We start from the raw sequence: 24,411 nt of genomic DNA on the forward strand, positions 1-24,411 counted from the left end.
GAGGAGTACAAAGACAAGTGTGTCTTGCCTACAATCAAGCATGGTGGTGGGAGTGTCATGGTCTGGGACAGCATGAGTGCTGCCTGCACTGGGGAGCTACAGTTCATTGAGGGAACCATGAATAATCCCCTCCCTTTGGAAACTGGGCCATAGGGCAGTATTCCAACATGATAATGATCCCAAGCACACCTCCAAGACGACCACTGCCTTGCTAAAGAAGTTGAGGGTAAAGGTGATGGACTGGCCAAGCATGTCTCCAGACCTAAACCCTATTGAGCATCTGTGGGGCATCCTCAAACGGAAGGTGGATGAGAGCAAGGTCTCTAACATGCACCAGCTCCGTGTTGTCGTCATGGAAGAGTGGAAGAGGACTCCAGTGGCAACCTGTGAAGCTCTGGTGAACTCCATGCCCAAGAGGGTTAAGGCAGTACTGGAAAATAATGGAGGCCACACAAAATATTGACACTTTGGGCCTAATTTTGACATTTTCATTTAGGGGTGTACTTTTGTTGCAGCGGTTTAGACATTAATGGCTGTCTGTGGAGTTATTTTGAGGGGACAGCAAATTTACACTGTTTTACAAGCTGTACACTCACTACTTTACATTGTAGCAAAGTGTCATTTCTTTAGTGTTGTCACATGAAAAAATATAATAAAATATTTACAAAAATGTGAGGGGTGTACTCACTTTTGTGAGATACTGTAAATTAAACATTTTTTTTAACAAAGTATAGCCAGTACTCAGGTGGCCAACTTGTACAGCATTCTTAAGCCTCGTACGCACGGTTTGATTGTTGGACAACCGAGCATCTGATTTTTGTCAAAAGGGCGTGTGCAGGATTTTGTCTAGCATACTAACTATCCGCAAATTGTCGTATGACAAACACGAACGTAGTGACGTACTACGAGAGTATAAAGAGTAAGTTCATTTCTCAAGTGCCAACCTTTGGGCCCCTAATTTCGTGTTAGTAGAAGTTAGTAGAAGTTTGATGAGCGTTGATTCGCAATTTTTTTAGATCGTACAAAACAAATGCCTTTTAAAATATGTTTGGCATAACTACACCAGTATCACCAGCAAAGCAGCTTCATTATTATCCCATTAAAGAAGATGAGAATGTGCACTGCATTTCGACATTTCATCAGCTGCCACGTCACGAATGTTAATTCTAGATTATGAACGGTAGTTTACAAGACCGAACTCTTCCGGCTCGTTCCATGATTCTGAGCATGCGTGGTTGTACTTTTGACTTTTGTGTGACAGATTTCTGTACTGACTATCCGAAAATCAGATGTTGAGTTCACAGCAAACGTTTTATAGCCTGCACATCCAGCTTTTGTCTGTGTCAGGGCTGGGCTCAGCCCTTCCTTCTCTGAGCTGGTCGTTCAGCTGTTGGCTAATTGCCAGCTCCTATCTCTCCACAGTGACTCACTTGTTGATGATATCCTGCTCGTCAGTCCTGGTTACTTAAGCCGTCCAGTCCAGATCTTCTCTGCCTTTGCCTTGGTCACATCTCTAGAGACGCTCTTCTGTGTTCCTGTTAAAGAATTGCTTGACTGACGTTCCTTCTGGCTCCAGATCCTGCTTGCTGTTTACTACCCTGATCTCTGGCTTCCTGATGTTTTGTTTGGCTTGTCTGACTATCCGTTCCAGTTCCTGAACTCTGGCTATGTTTTGACTACGTTTACCTTTTCTTATTATTTTTAAACAAGTGTGATTTACCGTTACTTCTGTCTCGGTCTGATTCATGGTTTCTGACAGTAGGCGAAGGCCATGAATTCAGAAGATGCAGTTAATCCACTTGTTGGTAATATTTTTTCCAAATTGGATGACCAGGATCACCGCATGGATCAGTTTGCCATGGCGTTACAGACACTCCTGAGTCGCACGGCTCACCTGGAATCTCCCACTGTGGCTGCTCCAGTAGAACCTGTGTTGCAGGTCGACCCTGCTGTTGCGACAGTCTCTGTGCAGGCATCCGCCTCGAGTATTACCTCTATAAGAGGTATGTCTGGTTTCGCTCCACTTCCCCAGCAATTTGGGGGTGATCCAGTTCAATGCAAAGGGTTTCTCAACCAAGTTGAGATATACTTTGAGATGCAGCCCTAGGCGTTTCCCATGGACAGACACAAAGTAGGTTTCGTAATATCTTTGCTTTCTAAGAGAGCCTTAGCCTGGGCAAACCCACTATGGGAGACACAAAAACCCATTGTCTTGAGTTACCCAGAGTTTGTGGCTTCCTTTAAAAGGGTATTTGATGTTCCCGCATGCTCCATTTCTGCTGCCAAAAGCCTCATGTCCATCAAACAGGGTACGAGAACTGTTGCCAATTACGCCATTGACTTCCGTACCCTGGCAGCAGAGGATGCATGGAACAATGAGGCCCTCGTGGGTGCTTTTTCTCACGGTCTCTCGGACCATCAAAGATGAGATAGCAGCCCGAGACATATCCACTGAGCTGGAGAGGTTGATCTCGTTTGCCATGCTTATTGACTCCAGACTCACCTTCCTGTACCCTTGGCTCAGAGCTTTGTAGTCCCGCCTTTGCCTCCCTCACTTCCCATGCCTCCTGGTACCGAGTCTGTCAGTGAAGGTGAACCCATGCACTTGGGCTTCAAACGTCTCTCTGCGGATGAGAGAGCCCTTCGGAGGCAGGAGAGATTGTGCCTTTATTGTGGCCAGGCAGGTCACTTTTTGAAGTCTTGTCCTACCCATCCAGGGAACACCTGAACCTTGAGGTCCTGTCATGGACAGACCTTAGGTAGTGTTGTTTCGTCCCCAGTTATCCAGAAGGATAAGCCCCTGGTTCCGGTTACCCTTTCTTGGGCTGAGTCGTCCGTCGAGATACAGGCTCTAATCGACTCTGGGGCTGCAGGCCTATTCATTGATGCTGCCTTTGTATCGAAGCACTCGATTCCACTGCAGCTGCGTGACATTGCAATTGTGATTGAGGCTCCTGACGGGAGACCTCTACAGCCTGCCCATGTGACTCATGAGACTGTTCCATTGTCTAGGGGCTCTTCACCATGAGATAATCCAATTGCAAGTTAATTCCTCATCTAACTTTCCACTGGTTATTGGTTACCCTTGGTTACAGAGGCACAACCCCTCTTTTGATTGGCTCCGTGTTGAGGTTCTCTCCTAGCCGCCACAATGCAGTAAGACATGCTTCCAGATGGTAGCCAAGGTCCTGTGCACCTCTTCACTCTCCTCCCTGCCGGAGGAGTACCGCGATTTTAGCGATGTCTTTGACAAAGGTCAAGCCGGTAGTTTGCCTCCGCACCGGTTGTATTATTGCGCAATTGACCTTCAACCTGATGCCATACCCCCTCACGGCCGGGTTTACCCATTGTCAGTCTCAGAGGATAAGGTCACGCAGGAGTTGCAGACACACTTTCTCAAGGTTTCATCCACAAATCCTCGTTTCCTGCTGGTGCTGGTTTCTTCTTTGTAAAGAAGAAGTGTGGTGAACTGAGACCTTGTATCGATTAGAGGGGTCTCAGTCATTTCATGATTAAGGAATCTTTATCTGATTCCGTTGATTACGGAGTTATTTGACCGCCTCAAGGGAGCAACGGTTTTCACGAAGCTTGATCTGAGAGGGGGATTAAGGAGGGCGACGAGTGCAAAACTGCATTTAATACCAGAACAGGCCATTATGAGTACCTTGTAATGCCATTTGGCCTTTGTAACGCTCCGGCAGTTTTCCAGGAATTCATTGACGATGTTCCCTGAGATTTGTGGCAGTTATGTGTGGTGGTTTATCTCGACGATATCCTCATATTTTCCAAGTCCCCGAAGAGCCACCACACAGATGTCTGTCATGTGCTTCAGAAACGAAGAGAGAGCAATCTCTTTTTTAAATTGGAGAATTGCGAATTCCATCTAGAACAGGTTAAATTCCTGGGTTATGTAATTTCCACTGCTGGTTTTTTGATCAACCCAGAGAAACTTTCAGCAGTCCTACAGTGGCCCCGACCCATGGGTTTACGTCCTCTGCAGTATTTTCTTGGCTTTGACAACTATTATCGGAAGTTTATTTGTAACTTCTCATCTCTGGTCAAGCCCCTGACTGATATGACCAGAAAGGACGGTAACCCACAGAGTTGTCACCGGAGTTAACCCCGGAGTCCATTAAGGCCTTTGAAAGTCTTGAGGCTGTCTTTGTTTTTGCTCCTGTGTTGGCACATCCTGATCCTACATTATCTTTTATCCTTGAGGTTGATGCTTCTGAGACTGGAGTTGGCGCACTTCTGTCTCAACGTCCTACCTCAGAGAGCGCTATGCATCCTTGTGGCTTTTTTTCCAAGAAATTGTCACCTGCGGAGTGCAATTACGAAATTGGTGACAGAGAGCTGTTAGCGATCATTTTAGCCCTGAAAGAATGGAGACATCTCCTAAAAGTTACCACTGCGCCGGTTCTCAGTCTTACTGACCATAAGAATCTCACATTCTTGTCTGAGGCTAAATTCCTCTCTCCCAAAAGGGCGCGATGAGCTCCTTTCTTGTCAAGTTTCAATTACATTGTCTCATTCTTACCAGGTACTAAGAATGTAAGGGCTGACGCTTTGTCACAACAATTTTCCTCCACTTCCAAGATGGAGTCGGTTCCAGTTCCTGTGATTCCTCCTGATCGTATTCTAGCTACGGTTCGGACCAGTCTCACTTCTCCTTTGGGTGACAAAATTCTTGCCGCTCAGGTCAATGCTCCTCCTCTAGTATGAAAATTAGAAGGGAAAAGTCTGAAGATGTGCTGTCTATGGATTTTCGGATCGTTAGTATGGTGCATTCGATAGACAATTTGACTTTTACATCAGACAAAAGCTGGATGTGCAGGCTATAACATTTTTGTCTGATGTGAACTCAGTGTTTGATTTTTGGATGGTCAGTACAGAAATCCGTTACACAAAAGTCGAAAGTACAAACATGCATGCTCGGAATCAAGGAACGACTGGGAAGAGTTTGGTCTTGTAAACTACTGTTCATAATCTAGAATTAACATTCGTGACACGACAATTGATGCAATGTCAAAATTCTCATCTTCTTTAATGGGATAATAATGAAGCTGCTTTGCATGTAGTTATGCCAAACATATTTTAAAAGGCATTTGTTTTGTACGATCTGAAAATCGCGAATCAACGCTCACCAAACTTCTACTAACATGAAATTAGCGGAAGGGGTCCAAAGGGTGGCACTTGAGAAATGAACTTCCTCTTTATACTCTCATAGTACATCACTACGTTTGTGTTTGTCAAATGACAATTTGTGGATAGTTAGTATGCTAGACAAAATGCTGCATATGCCCTTTTGACAAAAATCAGACGCTCAGTCGTCCAACAATCAGACAGTGTGTAAGAGGGTTAAGGCTAGGTTCACTCCTATGCGTATTGCAATTGATGTGTTTTACCATATCACAGTTCTGTTCATGGAGCATGACTTTGTTGCGACTTTACACTCTCTGGCACTCAAGTCGCATCAAAGTTGCATAAAAGTGGTGCAGAAACCTATGTGTCCAAAGTCGCATGTTAGAGTTTTAAGGGCTAGGGTTAGGGTTAAGGACTAGGGTTAAGGGCTAGGGTTAAATGTTAGGGTTAGAGTTAGGGTTAGAGGTAGAATTAGTCAGAGCTATGGTTAGGGTTAGAGTTAGGGTTAGAGTTATGGTTAGGGTTAGAGTTAGGGTTAGCGGTAATCATTAGGGTTAGCAGTAATTATTGAGGTTAACGGTAATTGTTAGGGTTAGCGTTCTAACCCTAACAATTACTGCTAACACTAACTCTAACTCTAACTTTAACCCTAACTCTTACTCTAACCCTAACTTTAACCCTAACCCTTACTTTAACCCTAACTTTAACCCTTACTCTAACCTTAACCCTAACTTTAACCCTAACCCTAACTCTAACTCTAACCCTTATCCCTAACATGCAACTTTGGACACATAAAGGTTCATGCACTACTTTGATGCGACTTAAGTGCCAGAGAGTGTGAAATTGCATCAAAGTTACACTCCATGAACAGAACTGTCATACTTCCCTATTTGCCAAAAAAAACCCCACAAAACGCGTCAAACGCATAAAGAATGCAACACTTGCATTTTTCGCGCAGGTCCATTGAAGTCTATTACATGCAAAAAGCAATCTGCTGAGAAAAAAAAGTCCCTGACTCTTTCCAAAAAAACACACTGTCTCAAAACGCACAGATGTGAACTAGATCAATAGAAAACTATGTTAAATGGACTGTAGTGAGTTTCTACAAAATGCACAAAAAATGCATAGGTGTGAACCAATGGTAAATTCATGACTTCCTGCTGCAAAAATGCATAAAAATGCAACATTTTGTGTTTTTCATACAGGCCTATTGAAGTCTATTATATGCAAAACACAATCTGCTGCAAGAAAAAAAAAGTCCCTGACCCATTCCAAAAAACACACCGGCTCAAAACGCACAGATGTGAACTAGACCCATAAGAAACTATGTTAAATAAACTATAGTGCGTTTCTGCAAAATGCACTAAAAAAACGCATAGGTGTGAACCAAGGGTAAATGAATGACTTCATACTGCAGTTGCAGGAGAATAGCCAAATCTGGCCATTTAGTTTGCCAGGTCAACAAATTTTTAAAATGTAGAGAACCACATTCCTATTCCTAATTCCCAAAAGTAAAATACAAAACAAACGCACATTCTGTATGAATATGAGAAAAGAGCCATTACTGTTCTGACAGAGAATTGCTAATAGAACCATGAAAAATGTAATCTGATCATCAACTGAAGGGTTGGCAGTACATGAGGTGCCTGCAGCCATGGGGCTCCTTGATTGGACTGGATTGAGCCTGAATTGCTACTTTACATAACCATTATTTTCTGCTACCAAAAACCATCTAAGTTAAGGAAATGGTTTATTATTATTTTTTATTGTATATATTATTATTTACTAGCAGCATATCAGAAGGCTTAAATAGAAATGAAAATATAAATACCATTTTCTTAAAGGCCCCCATGCCCTCCCCAACACCTACGGTGGTTTAAAAAAAAGCAGATCTCAGATCAGAGCTTTCATTCTACTAACTTGCAGATCTACAGAGCATGTGCATCACTTCTCCTTCATGCAGCTGAGTGTCATGCAGCTTTTGGGCTAATGTTCAGGCAACCTGAAGAAGTTTAGGCAGCTGGTTAGCACAGGTATAAGTGATGCGGATTCAAAGGAACGCTTTGGGTCTAGAAACCGATTCCATGGAAGCTTTCATTTGAGGTTTGCTCTTTTTAATTAACTCTTGGTGTTGGGGAAGGCGTTATGGACCTTTAGGGCCAGTTCACACCACAATTTTTGGACTCCAGATGTGTTTCTGCATTTGATTTTTGTTTTTGAAAATTAGTTTTATTATAGGTTTCAAGGATTTTAGTACAATACAGAGCCTATTGGGCATACCCAGGCTCGTGGAACAAACCAACACATAGAACAAAAACAAAAAGAAACACTAAAACAAAGCAAAACCAAACTAAAAGTACACTCAGTCCACGAGAGCGGAATGTATCACAATAGTCATAGGCTGGAATTCAGGGCTAAGGTACATGGGAAGACGATGAAAAAAATCATCTTCCTAAAGTGTGGTCACCTAGTCAAGGTATAGAACACAAAGAGTATTAACATGAAGTACAATTTCTCTAGAGCAACTACCTTACTCTGGTACTGCATGTGGTTTTTTGAAGCATTCCAGTGGGTTTTTGATGCATTCCAGTGGGTTTTTGATGCATTCTGATGTGTTTTTACTCTCTTTTTTTCCCTTCATCTCAATTAAGGACATGTGCATTCCGGTGCATTTTTTATTACTTTTGCTATGTTCCAGATGCGTTCTATACAGAATGCAGCAAGTTCTACTTTTGTTGCCTGCATTAGAACGCACTGCCCTGTTGTGAACTTGGGCCACTGGAATACATGGAAAACACTATGCATACGTTTTTGATGCAGATTCAGCCTAGGTTCACACTGATGCATTGTGGAGAACCGCATTTGATGCTGACAGGAATCAAACCGCATCCCTGTTCAAATCACATTCGATTCTTTGCAGTGCAGTTTGAGCCCATTCATTTTGTATGGCTCAAATCACACTGCACCCGCACGAAAAAGGCGCATGCACCTTATTTTCCCTGCGCTAGATCCGGATCGCATAGGTGTGAACACGATTCAGCAAATTGGATTCAGCAAACTGTTTTTGAGGTGTCGTTATCTTAACGTTGACACCCACAGCGGTTCGTATGAACGGAGTGCGATTGTGATGTGTTGAGGGAGATTCACAGGAATCGCTGCAAATCACGCACCACATCAGGCGCTAAAAACACACTGGACTGCATCAAGTGTGAACCAGCACGTAATACTACAATCTAATTTATAATTTCAGTTCTGTTTTAAACCAAAAGTGCACAAATCACATATCGGTAGTTTTGGATTGCATTTTAACTCCTTTATCACATGCATTAACTGGGAATTTCGTAGATATATGGGTACATGGATATCAGAATGTTGGAAAAATATGTATATTGTAAAATGGATGAATTTTGAAGCCCATCTCACTTATTTCATAGTAATTTGTAGCTTGGAGTTCTTTTGTTACTCTCCCTATTATTTGGAGACCTATTCTTTTCTTTAACCTCAGAATATTTAACGTTTTGTGAGAGGCACAGTAATAAATGAAAACAATATGTTAGAATTCAGCTTCTGTTCTATAAAACAGTTTCATCTGCTGCCTAAATCATTATTTTCAACAAACTGCTCCCAAAAGCCTTCTAGCTTCAAGTTCAATCAATGGGTGAAATAAATAGATTTCTGGTTATAATAGAACTGTTTCTTATTTCTCGGATGTAAGGATGTTCTAATCTGTATCTCTAATAAGGGTTTATATATATATTTACTAGAATTTAGATTACTTTGCAAATAGAGCTTATTAACATCAAACTTATTACAGCTTCCGAGCCCAGGGACTAATTATGTCATTCATTTACATTTTTATACTTAATACTCAACTAAAACTTTACTACTTTGCCAGATTGTACTCAGAACAAAACCACTCAGCCTAGAAAGGATAGAAGAGCCTGTATGATTTATGAGTAGTGATATGTGACTTGCGAAGGAACCCAAAACCAAAAATATAATATTCAAACACAAAATATGCAGCGCTAATGATAAAATAATAAAATTATGCCAGAAATATATCAAATGAGTCCATAGAAGTGATAAAAATATGTAAAAAAAAGTCCAAAAATATTTGTGCAGATGTGCTGAAAATAAAAATGCGTGATCCAATTCCACCACACGATCCACCACCAATGTAAGATGGACTCTTACCAGAGTTGCAGGACTCTATTACAGAGTCTATTATCTACTCAGATACATCCAGATTTTTAGTTATAGAATTTCATGCTCCTGGAGGACATTTGAATCTTGACGTACATGGATATATTATACTGGGTGCATCTGACTCCAAAATAGAGTCCTGCAACTCTGGTTAGAGTCCATCTTACATTGGTGGTGGACTACGTGGTGGAATTGGATCACGCATTTTTGTTTTCAGCACGTTTGCACAAATATTTTTAGGCTTTTTTTTCAGTCTATGGACTGATTTGATATATTTCTGGCATAATTGTATTATTTTATCATTATTAGCGTTGCATATTATGTGTTTGAATAGTATTGCACAGTATACCTGACTGTTTTTGATAGGGGCTTTTCTCAGCTCTTTTTTCCCCTTTTTTTTGTTAGTGCGTTTTCTCTCCCACTCTTGTAAAAATATAATATATTGCAGCTTACCAATTATTAGATGTGATGGCTGCATCAGATTTGTTTTCTGTGGCTTTTTCTCCTCTGTTTTTACCTGGTGATCTGGCCAGTAACACACCTCCTGTGTAAGAGACACAGCTCGGAATGCATGAGCACAGGAGGCACAGCAGAGCATTGTCAGTCTGGGGGATCAGGAGTGTTAAATGTATTTGCAGCTTCACATACACTAACAAATTGAAGCCAACTCCAAATCACACTTTATAATCAGTTACAGCAAACATTTTTTTTTTTTTACTTTTGAGATAAAGACATGAATAAATAACAGCTGATCATTTTGAACACCCCTGCCAGTGGTAAATGGTTTGTCTCATCTATGTGAACTGATACATTCTACTAGAGAGCTTGTTCTTTTGAAAAACAACAGACTTTGGGCTGGTACACACGGGCCGAATATCAGTCAGTATTGGTTAGTTCAACAGAAGCCAGCCAACATTCAGCCAGCAGCCCGTCTGCCAGAAAGTGGCCTAACGTTCGTCTTCTTTGGAACGAGCATGCTGGAAAACCATCGGCATCTGATCAGCGATTGTAGGCACAGACCAGTGTGTTCTGGCTGGGGGGGGGGGGGGGGGGGGGGGGTCGGTCCCCCTGTCAGAACACATTAGCTTAGCGGGGAGATCTGCATTTGTAAATTTCAAAAGGAGTAGTTGAAAAAAAAAAAACACATGTGGGTTTAACTAATCTATTTTTTTTTTGTACAATTCTCTTTTAAGGGAGTGTGGCAGGGAGTGTGTCCTATGCCTACATACTTTTGCTAATAGGAGTCCCTTGTTCCATCTCAAATAGTTGGGAGGTATGCAACACTGCCTTTAACTTCATGTGTGACAGGTTATTAATACATTGTTTAAATAAAAATTATTGAACGGAAAAAAAAAAAAGTCTGTACACTGCCTGTCCAGGCAGAGTACACATTTTCCACTTAAAATGAAGAAGACAGACACAGGACCTGACAGGAAGTATTTTAATGATGAGGCTTTTGCAATTGATTCACAACTATCCCAATAAACTGCCCAGGGCTGCAAGCAGGGCCGCTGATAGGGCAGTACAACCAGCCCTGTTGTACCGGGCCCGGTCAGCAGGGGGGGCCTGGGCAGGTTTGTAGTTAATTTCTAGCTAAAGAAACAAATTTGATAAATAACTTTATTAACCTGCACCTACTTGATTAGCAAGGTATATAGTACTTTCCTGGGCCCCATCAGGTTAACAGAGGGGCCCAGGAGGTGAGAGCAGTAGGGGGACTTTTTCTCCATTTACGGAAAATCCCTGCTCTGCACCAGTGTACCCTGTAACAAACTAAAGTTCCGACTGCTCACTGTATGCTTTCCCTGGCGGATGGATTCAATTGTAATGCGGCTCCCTTCAGTCAGTAAGTGTTGTGCTGCTACAGCCAGTGAGCCACTAATCACTGAGGAGGCTGAGACAGTGCAGAAAGAGTAATCCCAACGCTGGTCCACAGGCAAGCAGTCCCCCTGCACACACACTGACACATCGCACAGATTGAGGCTAAGGTGCAGTCCCCAGACTCCCCATTGTGTGCTCATGGTCATCATCATTATGATGATCAGAGCACAGCAGGTAATGTATGCCTCTGTCAGTGTAACATGCTGTGTGGTGCTGACTTTCTTAATATATGGCTGTACTGTGTGTTACAGACTATAACACAGTACAGCCATAACAAAGTCAGCACCACACAGCCATATAACAATGACAGAGCAATACAGCACCTGCTGTGCTCTGATCATCATAATGATGATGACCATGAGCACACAATGAGATGCTACTTTACACGTGTGATGGGGGGAAGGGACAGTAAAAACACACAGCCAAGCTGCATTTTTACCACCCCAAAACCACTTCCCTTTGAGAAATTTTCATCCAAGCTTTGCAATCAAGGCCAACCTTGCATTGTGTTTTTCATGCAGACCTGATTGAAAGCTCCATGTAGGTCTACAGGAGTCCAGATATGAATTGACTTGCATGCATTTAGATCTGCCTACATCCTTGTCCATTCAGGTAAAAAATAAAATGGAAAAGGACATCCTTTTCTATTTTTCCAGACCTAAATGTGACAGATCAGAGGTAACCTGATGTAAATGAACACAAGTCTGTGGTGTATGCAGACACAAACTATATGGGCACAGTTGTCAAAACACTGGCATCTCTCTCATTCAGATCCAGTTATGACTGGTGGGGTGCTGTAAAGCTTCCTGGTGGTAGAGCTAAGGTGGTTCAGACTACGGTCCAAACACGCCTGAGCTCATCTAAGATATCTCTGCTGCTTTATAATAGTGTAAAAAGTTTAGAATAATAATGGTTATTAAAGGTTCAACTTTGGAACGTTACATGCAGTGCCGGGACAAGGTCATTTGGTGCCCAGGGCGAAGATGGCAAACTGCGCCCCCCCCTCCCAAACACACACACACACAATATTTTCGAGCCCGCAGCACAGCATTGGAGCTGATTATGGCAGTCAGTAATTGCTTAACCTGCTGTCCTCTAGCCTGCAGAGGCAGTATTAGGGCTAGAGGATAGCAGGTTAGGCAGTTCCTAATGGCTCAGTCCCTCGGATCAGTAAAGGATAATGGCCGACAGGCCCTCTTACCAGACCCAGGGAAACTGCCGCAGTGATCCTTCCAGATAGATGTTTGCTCACTCTGTGTTGCCCAGGGGCGACTCTGGTCAGTAGTGTAGCATGTCTGTACCCTGGTAGTGGCTCAGTGTGGCTCTCTCTGGTGGTTCTGGTTAGCAGCATGACTCTCTCTGGTGGTTCTGGTTAGCAGTGTGGCTCTGGTTAGCAGCGTGTCTCTCTCTGGTGGTGCTGGTTGGCAGCGTGCCTCTCTCTGGTGGCGCTGGTTGGCAGCGTGCCTCTCTCTGGTGGCGCTGGTTGGCAGCGTGGCTCTCTCTGGTGGCGCTGGTTGGCAGCGTGGCTCTCTCTGGTGGCGCTGGTTGGCAGCGTGGCTCTCTCTGGTGGCGCTGGTTGGCAGCGTGGCTCTCTCTGGTGGCGCTGGTTGGCAGCGTGGCTCTCTCTGGTGGCGCTGGTTGGCAGCGTGGCTCTCTCTGGTGGCGCTGGTTGGCAGCGTGGCTCTCTCTGGTGGCGCTGGTTGGCAGCGTGGCTCTCTCTGGTGGCGCTGGTTGGCAGCGTGGCTCTCTCTGGTGGCGCTGGTTAGCAGCGTGGCTCACTCTGGTTAGCAGCATGGCTCTCTGTTTGGCTTCCCTAGGTACACTCCTTTCTCTCCTTTCTGTCTTTTGGAGCAGTTAAAGTATAGCACTCATTCCCCCAGCTTGTTTCTGGGTTCCGGGCTCTCTCTCTCTTTTTTTCCCCCAGCAGATTGCATGCTGGGAGCTGTAGTCTTTTCCCTGTGGAGAGCAATGGGTCGCTGTGATTGGCCCTGTGTTGTGGCCAATGGGATGGGGAAAAGAGCGGCAGGAAGCTGGGCAGCGAACCTAATGAGAGAGCTGCTATCTCTCCTCCCGCACTGCTGACAGGAAAAGGGGGGGCGAGTGGGGGAAACATTCTGACATCCCGCAGCTCGCCTCTTCCCTGTCACGCCGCCACAATCAGAGCTTCACTGATGGGGGGTGGAGGGAGGGGGGCTTGACAGCACCCACTAAAATTGCCAGCTTTCTTTATGGCGTCACCCAGGTGCGGTCGCCCCCACCCCCATCCCCATAGCAACGCCACGCCACGCCACTGCTCCTATCCCGCCTCTGGCCAGCCTCTCAGTGTGTGACGCTGGGCAGGGAATACCAAGTGCCTGTCAGGGGGAGTATCTCCACTGACAGGTGAGTAAATAAGTGAAGCGCTGATCTGTTCTAGGCTTGTGCCGGGTGCAGGAGCGCACTCGGCACATATTTACAGGTGTAGGTATTAGCGGCTGGTGCGTCCAGACAATTTTAGAAGCACACAGCCAGCACTTCACATGCGCTCCCTTTCCTCCAGTAAATAGTTCCGCCCAGGGCATCCGCCCCTTCCGCCCCCCCCTTGTACCGGCCCTGGTTACATGTTTCAGTTCCTGCCACCATTCCATGGCTCCCAACTGTCCCTGATTTTGAGGAACTGTCCCTGATTTGGAGCAATGTCTCTCTGTCCCTCTTTCCTCCTCATTTGTCCCTCATTTTGGTCTGATCCTCTTATCTTTTAAAAAGTGTTTCTCAGTGCTAAACTTTTCATCCAATTTCTAAATTTCTGCTTTTGTAAAATTTTAAAGCTAATATAAAGGAATAGTAGTGGTAAAAAAAAAGTTCTTGTGGATTTAATCTTTTTTATATTGTTTAATCTCCTTTAAGGAGGTGTGGTAGGGGAAGTGTACTGTGCCTATATACGTTTGCTAGTAGGTGTCCCTCATTCCCATCTCAAAACGTTGGGAGCTATGCCATTCCCCCAGATTTTGTGACAGCGTGGGGTCATGGGCGGAGCCAGGGGTGGGGTTGTGGGTGGGGCCAAGGGGGGCCCCGTCAGGTAGATTGTATGGGGCCCCCATTTTTTCTAACAGCGGCCCTGGCTGCAAGCATCGAACATATACAAAAAAGCTGTAGCAGAGCTTTTCAAAATTTTTTTTTTAAGTTCTTGCACTAACCAAGAATAAAGAGATTACTTACCGAAGTACTAAACTATCATGAATCAGCAGTGATATTTATTCCTGCCACCAAGTACCTCTTCTCCACTACTGTTGGGCCAATCTATCTTGCAGTGAGCAAAGAGGAGATGGTATCGCATTGTATTGCATTGCAATGTATTGCATAGGACATGTGAGTATATTATTCCTGAAAAAAAAAAAAAAAACTGAGCATATTTTCGTTGTCTTTCTCTTTGATGTCTGTTTTTTCTTTGATGGCCTGTCCATTTCCATAATTTGAATCTGTTTTCCATTTTTATTATAGGAAATAGTATCACATGCAGTCTGCTCTTCTACATCGTCCAGCTATGAAACAACTGCGAACACCTTTTACAGTATACAGGAACACGATGTCACTTTGACAAGCATTACAACAAGAACATATTTTGTTTATGTCAAGATGCGTTTCAACATGCCCTCGCGGTGAAAAGATTCCTTTCCTCCGATACATGGCAAGAAAAGATGTTTTAGTCAGATTCTTTTATACTGCACAATGCAGGGACCGTCAAAAAGAATCTGAGACTGGACTTACCTCAGGCTACTTAATAAATCAAAGGTGCACAAAGTATCAAGCAGACAGGAGATAAGAACAATCATACTCAGCCCTTTGACCACTGCTTTCCTTTCAACCCTCTGTGTTCAGAAATATACAGCTTAGGGGAAGGAATTTGGTAATGCAGTTCCATGTTCTAAATATAAAGAGAAAAAGAAACATGCCAGGTGCACCGTCTGAGGCTAAAAACACTGTCAAAGGAAATAAATGGGATCTAGCATACTGGGATAAAAGGAGCTGACTGAAAAGAAACCTGAAATATTGCATAGTAAAAACGGAGTTGCAGTTATCCCTGACCTATCACATTGGAGTTTTAGCCTATGCAAATATTTACTATGAAATTTGTTCTATATCTGTCACTTGCTTCTCGGGCCATCTAGGGACTTATTAAACAACCGGTGAACCTGTAAGGACGTAACCTGGAGACTCATAGCAAAGTTATGATAGTGCGCTCAAGCCTTTCAAATTGCGTCCTTTAAACTGAAGTATTGGAGAAAAGAATGTGCAGTATAGGCAGGAAGAAAAATTGGAAGAGTAATTAAAAGTTCAGTTTCTCCTGCTAATTAATCTTAGGCAATTTTGACTAAGCTCTACCCCCTTATCATTTTGTTCTGCTCATTTTATATATTACCCCTATAGTAACATTAGGTTGTAGGAGAGGTTGGTGTCACTAACAAAGATGTTCTGGAGTTCTAAGACCCCTTTCACACTGGGGCGTTTTTCAGGCGCTTTAGCATTTAAAAAAAGCGCCTGTAAAGCGCCTGAAAGAAGCCTCATCTGCAATCCCAATGTGAAAGGCCGTGCCCTTTCACACTGCCAGCACCCGAAAAACGCTGGTAAAGCGCCGTTTAAGGTCCCTTTCACACTGGGGCGGTGGGGGCGTCGGCGGTAAAATGCTGCTATTTTAATGGCGCTTTACCGTCGTTTTAGCGGCAGTATTTGGCCACTAGCGGGGTGGTTTTAACCCCTGCTAGCGGCCGAACAAGGGATAAAACCGCCCACAAAGCGCCGCTACAGTCGTATAGCCGCGCTGCCCCATTGATTTCAATGGGCAGGAGCGGTGAAGGACCGGTGAATACACCGCTCTTTCACCGCTCCAAAGATGCTGTTTGCAGGAGGTTTTTTTCTCTCCTGCCAGCTCACCGCTCCAGTGTGAAAGGCCGAGGGCTTTCACACTGGAGGTACAGCAACGGCAGTTTCAGCTCGCTTTGCAGTTGCTATTTTTAGCGCCATAGCGCCTGTAAACCGCCCCAGTGTTTTTCAGGCGTTTTTTGGGCACTGGCAGTGTGAAAGGGCTTGGGCCATCGGCGCACCCAGCCTGGTGACAAAAAACACGAAAGTGCTGCAAAGAAGCTGCTTGCAGGACTTTTTTTGATGCCCTGCCAGCGCAGCGCCCCAGTGTGAAAGTACTCTGGCTTTCACATTGGGATTGCAGATGAGGCTTCTTTCAGGCGCTTTACAGGCGCTTTTTTAATGCTAAAGCGCCTACAAAACGTCCCAGTGTGAAAGGGGTCTCAGTGTGAAAGCACTCGGGGCTTTCACATTGGTATTGCAGATGAGGCTTCTTTCAGGTGCTTTTTTTAACGCTAAAACGCCTGAAAAACACGCCAGTGTGGAAGGGGTCTAAATGATAGCTGACCATGTCACTACAAATGTCTTTGCCGCACTGCATTTTTGTAGCTAATTTTTGCACGTTTCTACGTCCATTTTGGATGCATTTTTTTAGGCAAAGGAGACTGGATTTTGCACACAAAATGCTGCGTTGTTTTGAATGCGCTTTCCATACATTCCCATTGAAGTCTACGGGGCCAAAAACACACTATGCTGCACCAAAAGAAGTACCTGCATCTTTTAAAAAAAACACACTGCACCATATTTTATTGATGGGAACAGTTTCCATTGTCGTTCAAAGTTGCCCAGTACAACAGCCAACAACAACACAACAGCCAACGCGGAAGAATATGCACTAGTGTGTACGGGGGCTGAACCAAACTTTGCAGCTAAAACAACCTATCTGTTAGCATCTCCCAATGCTAACTAGCAGTAAAAAGTAAAATTTACATACTTTATTCTCTGGCTTCCCGTAGATTCGCCAAGGAAATAGTGATGTCACATAGGCTGCAATAAATGAAGAGGTTGGAAGCTGCAGAGAGAGTAAAAACAGCCCTTTGATTTGCCATGCATGGATAGGTCACATGTTCACTTCATATATATAAATACATATATATATATATGTACTAGATAGATAGATAGATAGATAGATAGATAGATAGATAGATAGATAGATAGATAGATAGATAGATAGATAGATAGATAGATAGAAGAAATACAGGCAGATACTTATCCATCATGCCATACCATCAAGGAGGCATGTGATTGACCCCAACTTTATTCTGCAGCAGGACAACGACCCCAAACATACAGCCAATGTCATTAAAGAACTATCTTAAGTATAAAGAAGAACAAGGCGTCCTGGAAGTGATGGTTTGTCCCCCAGAGAGCCCTGATCCCAACATCATCGAGTCTGCCTGGGCTTACACGAAGAGACAGAAAGATTTGAGGCAGTCTACATCCACAGACGATCTGTGGTTAGTTCTCAAGACATTTGGAACAACCTACCTGCCAAGTTCCTTCACAAACTGTGTGCAAGTGTACCTAGAAGAATTGATGCTGGTTTGAAGCCAAAGGGTAGTCACACCAAATATTGATTAGATATAGATTTTTTTCCTGTTCACTCACTTTGCATTTTGTAAATTGATAAAAATTAACAATTAAAACATTTTATTTTAATATTATGAAAGCATTCTAACTTTACAGCATTTCTTCACACCTGCCTAAAACTTTTACACAGTACTGTATATGTACAGTATATACTTTGCTCCAAAAAAAAAATAAGGAAAACCCCTTTTTAATCAGAGTATAGCATCAAGTCAATTAAACTCCTTGGATATTGATCTGGTCAGTGAAGTAGCCTAGGGGGTTTTTAATCAGTTTCAGCTACTTTGGTGTTAATAAAATTAACAACAGGTGCACTAGATGGGCAACAATGAGACAACCTCCAAAACAGGAATGGTTTTTACAGGTGGTGGCCATTGACATTTTTTTCCCCTACTCATCTTTTCTGATTGTTTTTCACTAATTTTGCACTTGCCTATGGTCAGTGTCACTACTGTTAGCATGAGGCAATATCCGAACCCTATAGAGGTTGCATAAGAAGTCCAACTCCTCCAGGATGGACTTGCCATTGCCAGAAGGTTTGCTGTGTCTCCCAGCACAGTCTCAAGAACATGGAGGAGATTCCAGGAGACAGGCAATTATTCTAAAAAAGCTGGAAAGGGCTAAAGAAGGTCCTTAACACATCAGCAGGACCAATATCTGCTACTTTGTGCAAGGAGGAACAGGATAAGCACTACCAGAGCCCTACAAAATGACCTCCAGCAGGCCACTGGTGTGAATGTCTCTGACCAAACAATTTAGAAACAGACTTCATGAGGGTGGCCTAAGGGCCCAATGTCCTCTAGTGGACCCTGTATTCACTGCCTGGTACTGTGGAGCTCTATTGGCATTTGCCATTGAACATCAGAATTGGCAGGTCTGCCACTGGCGCCCTGAACTTTTCACAGGTGAGTGAAGGTTCACCCTGAGCACATGTGACAGACATGAAAGGGTCTGGAGAAGCTGTGGAGAACATTATACTGCCTGTAACATTGTTCAGCATGACCGGTTTGATGGTGGGTCAGTGATGGTCTGGGGAGTCATATCCATGGAGGGACGCACAGACCTCTACAGGCTAGACAATGGCACCCTGACTGCCATTAGGTATTGGGATGAAATCCTTGGACACATTGTCAGACCCTACGCTGGTGCAGTGGGTCCTGGGTTCCTCCTGGTGCACGACAATGCCCGGCCTCATGTGGCAAGAGTATGCAGCCAGTTCCTGGAGGATGAAAGAATTGATACCATTGAACGGCCCCCCATGCTCACCTTACCTAAATCCAATAGGTATCTTAAACACCTAAAATCCTAAACACCACTGGGACATTATGTCTATCTGACGTCGCCAGGTTGCACCTCAATCTGTTCAGGAGCTCAGTGATGCCCAGTCCATATCTGGGAGGAAATACTTCAAGACACCATTCGTCATCTTATTAGGAACATGCCCGGAAGTTGTCAGGCATGCATACAAGCATGTGAGGGCCATACAAACTACTGAGTACCATTCTGAGTTCCTGCAATGAAATTTCAGCAAAATGGGCTAGCTTGCTGCATCATTTTTTCACTTTGAGTTTCGGAGTGTCTTTGAAATCAGCTCTCTGTAGTTCGATCATTTTAATTTCCATCAATGTGGCATCCTTTCTTTTCTAACACATTACCCAGTCCATATCAGTAAAGATATCCATCATGATATTTTTCCCCATTGAGATCTGATGTATTTTCAAACTGTTCCTTTAATTTATATATGTATGCATTACATATCATATCATTACATATCATAGAAATTGGCCAGACTGTAATGTTTCCCCAGTGTTTCATAGGCCTTATGGCATGTTATGGCTGTGGTAAAGAGATCAAATAAAGTAGGCAAGGCCAGTCTTGCTGCCTTTGAAAACTAATGCCGCGTACACACGATCGGACATTCCGACAACAAAATCCATGGATTTTTTTCAACGGATATTGGCTCAAACTTTTTTCCGACGGATGTTGGCCAGCAGAAATAGCGGGTGCCGGCCACACGCATGGGGTCCCCCGCCATGCAGCGGACGCGCGTGCCTGTTATGGCTCTTAAAGGAGCTCACATGCAGGTATGGCGATTTGCGGGAAAGAGTCAAAGTGCCACCGTAAATGTGCGTAAGCTGGTCGGCAAGTGGTTAAAGACTTACGCCGTATACACACGATCACACATTCCAACAACAAAATCCATGTTTTTTTTCCCGACGGATTTTGGCTCAAACTTGTCTTGCATACACACGGTCACACAAATCTTGTTGGAAATTCCGAACGTCAAGAACGCGGTGGCGTACAACACGTACGACGAGCTGAGAAAAATGAAGTTCAATAGCCAGTGCGGCTCTTCTGCTTGATTCCGAGCATGCGCGGAACTTTGTACGTCGGAATTGTGTACACGCGATTTTTAATTTACGACAACGGATTTTGTTGTCGGAAAATTTGAGATCCAGATCTCAAATTTTGTGTGACGGAAATTCAGTTGGAAAATGTCCGATGGAGCCTACACACGGTCGTAATTTCTGACAACAAGCTCCCATTGAACATTTTCCGTCGGAAAATCCGACCGTGCGTACAGGGCATTAGTGTGACATTCCAGCTTCTGCAAGCAGTTGCCCAACCATCTAACAAAATTAGACAGAAAATCATCTGATATATTCAGAATGACATGGGAGAGAACCACCAGCCCTCTTGGCAATCACATTCCTATTATAACATGCTCAAATAAATTCTGACAGCTGTGAATTGTGTCCACTCCTATTTGGTTAGCCCATTATTTTTGCCCTTCCCTTTACTTTAAGTATTTACATTTTTTTTTTTTACTTCTTGCTTAAAATATGGCTGTGGAGCATTAAAAGAAAATGTAAACCTCAACTGGATGAGTTTGCTCATGGATGATGAAAGCAGTGGATTATGCCTGAGCAATGAGTGTTGGGCTGCCTCTTGTAGTCTCCTTTTGAAGCCCATGTGACAGGATGACAATGCAGGAGAACAATTAGGAGACAGGGATAGAGCACACTCATCCTGTAATAGGAAGTGCCTAACAAGGACCTTAATGGCAGGATCACTAGGTTTTATTTGACTCCAAGCTTGGTGGAGGTTCCAAATGAATCAGATAATTGCTAACACGTGGCAGTTTTACATTGCCCAGAGGAACTCAACAGGGTCACTGTTATGTCGACTGAAAGAATAAGAGTGTCAGACAACCTGACTGAACAAGCCTTTAACTACCACTTACCAAGAATTAAACCCAAGTATTAACCACATTTCCAGATTCCTTCTGCACAATTAACATAAGCTCTGATGAAGGGGTCTTGTCTATGACTGCGCTGGTTGTCAACTTTTAATAGTCTCCTGTATTGTGACTACATCCCTCCAGTCCCTACAGCTTGGCACTCGCATCCTTTCACTTCACCAAATATTATGACAGATATGGCTGATAATATACTCAAGAGCTATTCTCCATTTTACCCATATGTCACGTTAACATATAACAAAAATTAGCCTGATGAAAATGCTTCAGAATAGAGTGTTATAATACATCAAAAATACGCCTTTTGGAATGACCTTAGAAAAGAGTTTTAAGCTGAGTGTAGTAGTCTGATTAGTATATAGGATAGATTGTAAGAATTACTTCATTCTGTGCAGCAAAGCAGATGACATGACTTGTATAATGAGACAGAAAAACATTAATGAACATCACCAGGGAAACAGAATTTACAATGACAGGATGTGCCACCGTTTCGACATTTTTTTAAATCCATTACTGTGTGTAGCACTGTAAAATATGCTCAGAGAAAAGAAAATCCACCTTTGCTGCTCTCCTGTCACTGCTACTTTACATATTATATGTGCGGCCCTGATAGCAACTGAAGTAAAGCAGCAAGTAAAATACCATTAACGACTGGCCTATCACATTGTAGGTAATATCATATATGCATATTAAAATCAAATTGTCGATTTAACATTATAGTGAATTTATGCTTTTAAATTGCATGATTAGGATTATCTCATTTTTTTTCTGCTGTTTAACCGCTTCCCCTCCTTCCCGACCAGAGCACTTTTTTCAATTCGGCACTGCGTCGCTTTAACTGACAATTGCGCGGTCATTGCACCCAAAGAAAATTGGCGTCCTTTTTTCCCACAAATAGAGCTTTCTTTGGTGGTATTTGATCACCTCTGCAGTTGTTATTTTTTGCGCTATAAACAAAAGCAGAGCGTCAATTTTGAAAAAAACACAATATTTTCTACTTTTTGCTATAATAAATATCCCCCAAAAATATATGAAAAAACTATTTTTTTCCTCAGTTTAGGCCAATATGTATTCTTCTACATATTTTTGGTAAAAAATCGCAATAAGCGTATATTGATTGGTTTATGCAAAAGTTATAGCATCTACAAAATAGGGGATAGTTTTATGGCATTTTTATTATTAATTTTTTTTACTAATAATGGTGGCGATCTGCGATTTTTATTGGGACTGCGACATTATGGCAGACACGTCGGACAATTTTGACACATTTTTGGGACCATTGGCATTATTACAGCAATCAGTGCTATAAAAACGCATTGATTACTGTAAAAATGTCCCTGACAGTGAAGGGGTTAACCACTAGGGGGCGATCAAGGGGTTAATGTGTTCCCTATTGTGTGCTCTAACCAGGGCTTTTTTTCTCAGAGAATAGGTGCAGGAACTTGGAGCTGCCTTTCGGAGTTAGCCCTTGTCTCTGCTCCTACCCACCTCCGAGCACCGTTACTTTGTTCTACCCCCTATCCACCTCCCAATACTGCACCTTTTAGAAAATACAGAACCAAGTAACATTTGTGGTACTAAGTAATTTGTATGAAACTTGTTAATGATAACAAGAAAAGCAGTATAAAAAAGATCCCCTGCAGCCTCCAATAGACCCCTCTCCCCCCCTAGCAACAATGGACCACCTGCAAAAAATACCCCCCTCCAGCAACAATAGACCCCTGGCAGCAACAACAGATCCCCCCCCCCACAGACAGCATCAATAGACTCTCCAGCAGCCAGCTACAATAGACTACTCCCTCAACAGTAAATCCCCTCAACAACAACTGACCCCCCCCAGCAACAATAGATCCCCCACCAGCAACAACAGACCCCCCCTGCAAAAATAGATTGCTTCAAGTCACAATAGGTCCCCCAGCAGCAACAATAGACCTCCCCAGCAACAATAAACCCCTGCAAAAAAATAGCACCTCCAGTAACAATAGATCCCCCAGCAGCCAGCATCAATAAACACTGTAACACAATCCAGGACCCCTTGCCATTACATACATTCAGTGCTGAAGGTGCCGGAACTGCGTTCCCCCGCATTCCCGCTGAAAAAAAGCCCTGGCTCTAACTGAAGGGGGGAGGGGACTGTGCAGGGGAGATGACAGAACGCTGTTCATACTCTGTATGAACAGACGATTTGTTTGTTCTCCCCTCAGAGAACCAGAACTGTGTTTACACACACAGATCCCGATTCTCGCTGTGCCCCGAGCAATCGGGCACTCGCATGGCCCCCTAGTGGCCAAATATATTACCGACGTAACATGACGGTGATTCGCGCAGCCGAGCCATGCTGCCGCAGTACAACTGCGGCGGCTGGACGGCAATTTATTTTATTATTTCAAATGCCTTTATTCATATTCTTTCACATTTACATGCAGAAGAAGTTGTTTAGCTACAGTGACACTTACGTGGTCTGGGACAAACTGTATAACACTGCCAAGTGTATTTACAGCTTTCAGCTATTATTTAAATGACTTGCACCTTTTTTCCAAATAGAAAAAAAATATATATAGCTGCTTAAAATTGTTAGCAGGTATTGGGCTTTAATTTGTTTTCTGCATACTTAAAGCATTTGTTAACTCAATATTTCATATTCCTTATAGGTGTATGTCGTACCATATACAGTGACCCTGGAAAGCATTCACTTTTTCCACATTTTGTTATGTTACAGCATTCTCCAAAATGGATTAAATTCATTACTTTCCTCAAAATACTACAAACAATACCCCATAATCACAACGTGAAAAAAGTTTGTTTGAAATCTTTGCAAATCTATTAAAAATAAAAAACAAAAAAAATCACATGTGCATTCACAGCCTTTGCCATGACACTCAAAATTTAGCTCAGTTGCATCCTGGTTCCACTGATTATCCTTGAGACGTTTCTACAACTTGATTGGAGTACACCTGTGGTAAATTCAGTTGACTGGACATAATTTGGAAAGGTACACACCTGTCTATATAAGGTTCCACAGTCAACAGTGCATGTCAGAGCACAAACCAAGCCATGAAGTGCAAGGAATTGTCCGTAGACTTCTGAGACAGGATTGTATTGAGGCACAGATCTGGGGAAGGGTACAGAAAAATTTCTGCAGCATTGAAGGTCCCAATGCACAGTGGCCTGCATCATCCGTGGATGGAAGAAGTTTGGAACCACCAGGACTCTTCCTAGAGCAGACCACCTGGCCAAAATGAGCAGTCTTGGGAGAAGGGCCTTAGTCAGGGAGGTGACCAAGAACCCGATGGTCACTCTGACAGAGAGAGAGAGGAGAACCTTCCAGAAGAACAACCATCTATTCAGCACTCCACCAATCAGGCCTATATGGTATAGTGGCCAGATGGAAGCCACTCAGTAAAAAGACAATGACAGCCTGCCTGGAGTTGAACTCTTTG

The sequence above is a fragment of the Aquarana catesbeiana genome, linkage group LG01 (genome assembly GCF_042186555.1).
Source record: "Aquarana catesbeiana isolate 2022-GZ linkage group LG01, ASM4218655v1, whole genome shotgun sequence".
Taxonomy (NCBI): Eukaryota; Metazoa; Chordata; class Amphibia; order Anura; family Ranidae; genus Aquarana; species Aquarana catesbeiana.